Below are 8,908 nucleotides of genomic sequence, written 5' to 3'. Positions count from 1 at the left end.
AGTAAGTACCATCTGCTTTCGCAGAGATCTACATTTGATTCACGTTTCGAATGTGAAGTACTTTCTCTTCTCTCATTAATCTTCTACTTCTTATTAGTCACACTTTTACAACGATTGTAAAACATAGTTACTAATACAGAATCAAACATTCAAGTAGAAGAACCAACTGTTTTGAACTATTCAAGAACAATTTACAACACCTTCGAAAGGTGTGTTCTTGACAATTACAAGACATTTCTTGTAAATACCCTTTCCAATGTCCATCCTTTCATAAAGAAAGTTTGTTCCCTTGGAGTTAATTTAATCTTCTTCATTTGACTTCTCCTTTGACTATAATAGTCATGGTCCCTAAACTCCCACTATCTCTCTTGAAACTTATTTCAATTGTGTTATACACATCAAACATTTTGGAGAGCATGTGGTTATTGTTCATTTATATAGTTTACAATAAACTTAATGAACCATAAGGATAGGGACACAAAGGTGAAGTCCTTGCCTAGTTTCCGTCTCATTAAGTGGTTTATCACTTCAACACTTAATGATTCAAAATCATTATAAGTCCATGTTAATGGACTATTTTTGTCAACCAACCATTATGTTCTAAACATAATTACAAACCTTCAAGAGTTGTACAAGGCAACTCTCATTTCTTCATACAACAATTTGTAAGTGAAGAATCATGGAACATTAAGTGTTCATGCCTTTGTGCTTTCTTCTCAAGTTCTTTGTTCATTTAACAAAGAAACAAGCACTAGTGTTTGCATTGACTAAGGGTTGTTCAAAGCAACTATTATTTCTTCATACAACAATTTGTAAGTGAAGAACTAATAACACTAAAAGTGTCCTTGTCATTATGCTAATCTTCGTAAGTTCCTTTGTTCATTTAACAAAGGATTAAGCATTGGTTGTTTGTGTTGTCCTCTTCATGATAGACTTAGCTAACATGTTCTTTCAATGATACATTACCAATAGAACAATTTTGAGGATGAGACTACTTAGGTACATATACAATCCATTTAAGACAATCTTTGGGATTGTGTTACCAAGTCCGGAAACTAAAGCATTCGGCTTTTCTTTGTCAAGTTTTGGATAGCGTTTGCAAATATATTGGTAAACAAATACATAACGAATATAAATTGATTGATTTTAAGCCATCTGATTCGGGTCTTTAAATCAAATAGCACCACCCACTATTTTTGGCAAATTCCATATCCCTCATTGGAATTCGAGAGTTTTGGAGGAAACTCTTAGTAGGTTATGGGAGGCTCACTATTACCAAGCCCACCTCAGAAGAACTCCATATTGGCTAGCAACAATAATAATGAGATAGTACGCTTACTCATTTGCAACTAATGCAAGTACCCATCTTATTTGGCCTCTAGAGAATGATGCCTCAGAAGAACTCCATATTGGCACCATTGCACTTAGTTAAGTCATTCCCACCATGCTAGTTCAAGTAGGGGGTTCAAGAATGGCCTCAGAAGAACTCCATATTGGCCATACTCGTTGCCTACTTTCACTTCATCATATGTTTATAGGCTTCTCCTGAATGTAAGCACATACTTTGCAACCCCAGAACTGGACGAATACATTGTATGAGTCACAAACGATTAAAGCCTACCACGGTGGAAGGCCACGAAAGAGTGTTCAAAGCACTCTCACGCTTTTCAACTTAATATTGGTTTGGTTGAGGGTTTTAGGTCTCATCACATGTAAACATACATTTTAATCTCTATTAAAACTATTTGGTCCTATTACAACTATTGGTCCATATGATTGATTTAGTTGTATATAATACTCCCACTATGCTTATAAAACGATTTTTAAAGCAAGAGTATATAATACTACTAACATAACCTTTGCATTCATTTGATGGACTATATAGTTGCCTTAGAGCCTTAGGATGATTATGAACCTTTGTTTAGATTCAACACGAGCCTTGTGTTGAATCTCGGTCTAGGGATGGTGATTGATTTTAGTTACGCGTTTAATCACATTAAGGCGTGTTGTCTTAGGGGCGTTGGACCCAACTACTTCATTTTCATGCATATCATATAAAGCAAGAAAGAAGTACTTCAAAGTAAAGGTGAGCTTATGCTCATTACAACATTTGCATAAAACAAATTACTTTAAAGTAAAGAAGAGCTTAAGCCCTTTTACAACATTTGATCAAATCAAATTACAACCAAAATCTAATCTACACATTCCCATGGTTCAAACAAATTTGAAACGGCCTTTCACATAGCTCAATTATATTAGGCATAGGTTCATAATCACCCTTTAATTAATTAACACTTTAACTAATTAAATTGAATGCAATATTTTCATTTGGTTTTTGTATCCATAAAATTGATTTAAATGGAGCTAAACAAAATGAAAATCCAATTCTCATTTAAAGAGACAAAACAATTTTGTTCTCTACCTAATTTGGGCCATCATGCAATAACCACAACTTTTGGGCCATAAAGCAATTAACCTCAACTTTTGGGCTATATTGCAAAACTTTTGGGGTCACTTTGTAAAGACACAAAAGTCCACTACTTCATGTAATTACACTAGAACCCAAAATTTAATCAATGCAAAAACTTCATTAAAGGAGCAAAACAATTTGTCCTTTAGCGTTTTTGGACCTAAACGTAAAAACGTAAACCTTTGGGCCAAAGTGCAAATACACAAAAGTATCAAAACTTTATGTAATTGCATAAAAGACCCAAAAGTACTCCCATTGAGGGAGGGCCGGTTTTTAGAGAGGGAAAGGGAGTGGAGATAAGTCCACAAAAATTTGGAAAATTTTTCAACAATTTCATAAAGCCTTGCAAGTGGAATTTGTGACATAAATTCATGCAAGTGATATGTGACTTAAAGTCATGCAAGTGATGTGTGTGTAAGAGAAGTACTTCTTACACACCTATCACCATTTCCATCACCTTACACAATTTCTATCACATTAAAACATTTGATAAAGCACAAAACAAAGACTTTATGAAATAAATCAAAACTTTGAATCAAAACACAAACCTTTTTTGTTCTTGGCAAAAATGTCAAGAACAATGAAGAACACTCATGAAAAAACTCAAAATTTTCCATGAACATTTTTCACCCAAAAACATTCCAAAACCATTCAAACTTTAGGGAAATAACATCTAACCAAACTAGGGTACATAGGGGTTCCAAAAGTCACTTTAAAACACTTTTAACAAGTCAAACAAGAACCCAAAAATCCACCCTTTGGATTTGGCCGAAAATCCCCAAAGTCATGGCACCAAATTTTAGCTCCAATATTCATGCTCATATGAACTACATCTACAACATTTGAGATGGCAAATTTTTCTAACAAAATTTACATTCAAAGAAACAAGAATAAAGCTTGTAACAATTACAACTTTTAAATCACAAACTATGAACCACAAAACCCAAAAGGATTCACCAACTACTAGACATAGGCTCTGATACCACTTGAAGGAATATTTTGTGAAAACATGTTCATTTAAGCAACATCATATAGCATGCAATTAACAATTAAAGGCGGAATCATGCTAGCATGCACTTAAAAACAAAACATTAACCAAGAAATTCAAAGCCTAGTAGATTGGTGAACCAAGAATCAACTCAAAACAAAGTGAGTTGAAATTTATACCTTTGAAGATTCCTCTTTGCATAAGCAAAGGCTAATCACCCAAAGAGAGGGCCTTCATTCCTTGCATCTTAAATCTATGGATTTGGATGGAAGAATAGGTTTCTCCAAGTTCCCAAAATAGGGAACCTCTAAGTCTCTTCACCAAGGAGAGATTGGAGAAGAAATGAGTGACCTTGGAGTAGTGGGATTGCAAGATGCACCCCCAAGGTGGCCGGCCTCTTTAGAGAGAAATGGAGAGACAAGTTCTCACCAATTTTCTCCAAAACAAACCCTTAATGAATTTTGGCTATAAAGTCATATTTATACCTTTATTCATTTGAGTGGCAAACTTGTAAATAAGTCCAAGTTCACTACCCTTAACCATATGGCCGGCCTTAGGGTGTTGTTTGGGCTTTTGGGCTTTTGTGAATTAAGTTGTCATACAACTTAAGTCAATGGGCTTGACGTTCGAAGCCCATTGGGCCTAAACGTCCAAAACTATCCCGAGGTCTTTAACGAACTTATTCGTTTGATTAATTAACATATTAATTAATCCTTGCCATAAATAAATGATTAAACCATTTAATCATTCTTACTCATCTCCATTGTTTCTTCAATCTCCTCCTTACACGGTGTGCGATCCATTAGGTTCCTTTTAGCGAGGCAGTGGGCGATTAAAACCATTTTACATCGATTGTGAATTGAAACTTACTTTCAATTTTCCCTTTAGTGATTACACACGTTTAGGGCTTCCACAAACCATGAGTGACACCTTGCAGCATATCATGGTTACCCAAGCTAATCAGAAGAGGTAGAGAACCTATTCAGTTTGGGATTACAAATGCAATACGGTTTTTCTCTAATCTAATACTCTTGACCACATTGTTTGGTTTGATAGTTTATATGTTCATGTCTACTATCCAATGTGATTCGTGTGCTTATATGATTTCCTTGAATGTGATTTAGAACGACTTTTCTAAATCTCATTCATACTCTGGCCAGAGATTCTAAATCATATCATAGAGTATTCTCCCTCAAACAATTTGAAGGTTAGAGATCCCTTGTTGCACATTCACTTGTCTCCATGACTAAGTGGCTTAATCCCAATGATGCCGTGGACACCCCGATGGGGTGACTTTGACATAATCAAAGATCAAGGACTTAACCACAAGACAACTGTGATGCCTCAGGTCAAAAGACTAATTTGCATTATCCCAAGCATGAGTTCTCATGTGACATGAGTATGAGAACTCTTCGTCGATCACGTTCAGTGAACTCATTCTCTATTGAGCACCTACGTACTTGTCTTGATGTCACACACACCAATGACTCGAGACTAGTCACTCTCCCTGAGAGAAGACATAGCACGTACCGATCTTGATGGACTGTCAATGCCCAATTGGCAATCCTATGATCAGGAACATTTAGGATGTGTCTACGAAAGAATGGTCTCATGAATCTAACTTCATTAGATTACATTCTCCCAATCACATATTCCTTGGACTTTATCGTTTAAGCATATAATATTTATATGAGACGGCTTAAACAATAATCTTTGCCCTTTATATTAAACTAGATTAGTTTAACATGTGAAATGTCCGTAAAGTATCATCATATGATTGGCTTTAGGGCACATTTCCAACAATTACCTACCATCAAGTTATTCAAAGTCCTCAAGCAGCATTATGGCATAAGGTTATGGAAGAAGAGTTGGAATCAATGTATAAGAACAAAGTGTGGACACTGGTCAACTCTTCATCACAAATCAAGCCTATTGGTTGCAAATGGGTATTTAAGACTAAAAGAGATGTAGCTGAGAGAATTGAAAGATATAAAGCACGATTGGTAGCAAAGGGATTCAACCAAAAGGAGGGTATTGACTACAATGACACATTCTCATCGGTTTCTTCTAAGGATTCATTGAGGGTTATTACGACTTTGACATCTCATTTTGATCTGGAATTACACCAGATGGATGTCAAAACTACCTTCTTGAATGGTGACTTACAAGAAGAAATTCATATTATTCAGCCTATTGGATTTGTTGAAAGGGGGGAAGATAAGATGGTCTACAAGCTCAATAAGTCAATTTATGGACTTAAGCAGGCCTCAAGACAATGGTTCCTCAAGTTTGATCAAGTAATTATAGCTCATGGTTTTGTAGAGAACAAGATGGACAACTGCATCTATCTTAAGTTTAAAGGTTCGAATTTCATCTTCCTAGTTTTGTATGGTGATGATATATTTCTTGCTAGCTCGGATTTACAATTGCTTATGGAAACCAAGACCATTTTGAGTACAAACTTTGAAATGAAGGATTTAAGGGAAGCTTATTATGTACTTGGAATTGAAATTGTGAGAGATAGACAAAGGAAACTTCTTGGTTTGTCTCAGAAGGGATATATTGAAAGAGTACTTAACAGATTCAAGATGGAAAATTGTAATAAGACTGATGTTCCAGTAAACAAGGGTGATAAGTTCTATCGAGATCAATGTCCTAAGAGTGAACATGAGGCTGAATTGATGAAGATGAAACCTAGGTGAATCTCACTAGATAGCCGCAAAGAAAGTTTTAAGGTATCTACAAAGAAATAAAAAAATTCATATTGGTATATGGCAGAGAATATTATTTGGAAATTACTGGCTATATAGATTCGGATCTTGCTGGGGATGTGGATGAAAAGAAGTCAACTGAAGGTTATATTTTTATGATGAAAGGAGGTGTTGTTTCTTGGAAATGTGCCAAGCAAACAATTGTGTCAACTTCTACAATGGAAGCTGAATTTGTGGCATGCTTTGAGGGAATGAAACAGCCTGTTTGGCTTAGAAATTTTATTGCTGAAATGAAGATTGTAGATTCAGTGAAGAAACCTTTGAAAATGTTCTGTGATAATTCTGCAGCAGTGTTTTTTCTCCGAGAATAATAAGAGAACTTCGTCTTCGAGATTGATGGATGTGAAGTTTCTTAAAGTGAGAGAAATGGTTAAGAAATGGGAGATTGAAATTTAGTTTTTATTGACTAGTTTGATGATTGCAGATCCTTTAACTAAGGCACTTCCCAATAATGTGTTCAAGGGCATGTAGCTCAAATGGGTGTGTTATAATCTTTTGACAAGTGGGAGTGATTTGTTCTAGTATCAAGAATGTGTTGGTGCTTCACTATGACATATTGGTATTGAAGCAGCCATCCCAAAAGCTAAGTTAGTTTCTGTTTTGTTTTGAGTTTTATTGTCTAAGCTAGTTTTTAGTCATTATTTTGGTTTTCAATAAGGGTTCAATTTTTCCAAATTTTGGTGATCAATTGTACTAGAGAACATATTTATATGATAGTTTGGTTTGCTAGAAAGTCATTTTGTAATTTTATTGTAGAATACCTTTATCGAGCTATTGAATTTACTGCTTTGATATATAATGGTTTGTGGTTAATAGGTTGTGATTATTAACTACTGTCTTGACAATTGTTGTGTTGAGATTATATTAGAAAAGTGGGAGTAATGATTTTGACATTACTGTAAACATATGTTCACACGAATACAGAGAGTAACTTGGGCATGTTGTGATTCTTAAGTTAATTTTGTAATGGACAAAGGAGACTTGTGAGTTCCATGCTTTAAGATGCTTAGGTAAAATTGAATATGCAGATAAGTTTTCTATTAGTCTGGACTTGGTGATCACCTCCATGATTTATAAGGGTTATGGTTCATATGTCATACTCAAGTGGGAGAATGTAAGAGTATGAGTATGAGTTGAACATTAAGAGCCGAGAAGTATAAATCTTTTGAATGGAGAAGTCCTATTAACAAGCTTTGTGAAATCCTTTCTCTTGCAGGATTGCGAGTACAAGTCCTTGTAATTGTCGGACTTATTTTTGTGCTATATCTATTGAGGGTCACTTGTATCACTATATGGATTACTTGTTCAAGTTCTATAAGAATTCTAATAGGGGAATAATTAGAACGACCCTATATATAATCTTAATCACTGCTCTTGGCACTGTCTACTCATTGTGTTTCAAATACCTATTGTTTGGAGAGCATTTGTGTTTGCAAAAGAGGAGAAGGTTATCGGATCAACAAGCTACAATGGCTTCATCTTCTACACCAGGTTCTGCAGGTTAGTGTCTCTGCATATGTATTGAATTTTCATAAAATTTGCTGGTGAATGTTTAGTCTGTTCTTGTTTTGTGGTGATTCAATTGGCATACTTGTGGTGAATAACGTTGGTATATATTTGTATATCTTACAATTAAAACACAAACAAAGGAGTAACTAACCTGATTTCGTGGCAACCATGGAAGTCTAACAAGGAAGATGAAGGTTGCGGCAACACCATGATTTTCTACAAACACCTAGCCACATACAAGTACTCTATGGGAAGCATTATGTTGTGTATATTCTAGGGCTTATAGGGACCATTGTTTTATATACGCTAAAAGCTAGGGTTTCCATCCATAAAGGAAATCTAAACTTACTTTCTTAGCCTCCAAGTCAAGTATCATAATCATATTCAATTATGAATTCCATCAATCCTATTTCCAATATAAGACACCTAGGATTGATATCACAATCAACATTATTCTCCAATATTACATTCCTATTACTTGTAGTAGACCACCTAAAGGTTGATTTATATTGGATATATCCAACACTAGTTTGTGTTATCCATGTGTTTGACTTGAAAATTTGTCACACTTGAGCGGGTGTGTGAGGATTGAAGGTAAAAAAATCCTATGTCGGTGTGAAAGAAAAAACCTTGCAAGAGCTTATAAGGTTGGGTTTAGGACCCCACAACCATCAACCGTCTCAAGGGGTTCATGTTTGCGTCACTTAGTAGGATTACAACTTTTTTATGATAAAATGACGTCACATTGTCATGTAAATAGAAATATTTCTTTTCATTTATGAAGCCAATTATTATGTCTCAAAGAAACCCTCTCTCAGTTGCTTACCCATGGAATGGATTTAAAAAGAGGAGGGTAGCGGTGGGTGGAAATAGATTTTTAAAGCGACAGTTGGCCTTTGGCCCCGGTTGTTTGATTACCGTTCTAGGTGTAAAGTGTTGTCTTGGACCCTGGCCCCGGTTGGAATGCTTGATTTTTGCAAAGGAGACGTGTATTTTCTATTTTATGGATCGATCTATGACAACAAATGACATGTTGCCTTTGCCTGCACTTGCACTGCCAGGTGATTTATGTAGTCTAATGAATAAAGTAAGCAACGACCATTAGAAAAGAAAAACGTAGGAGCTTTCTTCTTCTTTTTATTCTTTTTTTTTTTTTTTTTTTTTTTTTAC

Source organism: Malus sylvestris, chromosome 2 (assembly GCF_916048215.2).
Source record: "Malus sylvestris chromosome 2, drMalSylv7.2, whole genome shotgun sequence".
Classification (NCBI taxonomy): domain Eukaryota; kingdom Viridiplantae; phylum Streptophyta; class Magnoliopsida; order Rosales; family Rosaceae; genus Malus; species Malus sylvestris.
Note: the sequence above shows the minus strand (reverse complement) of the source record.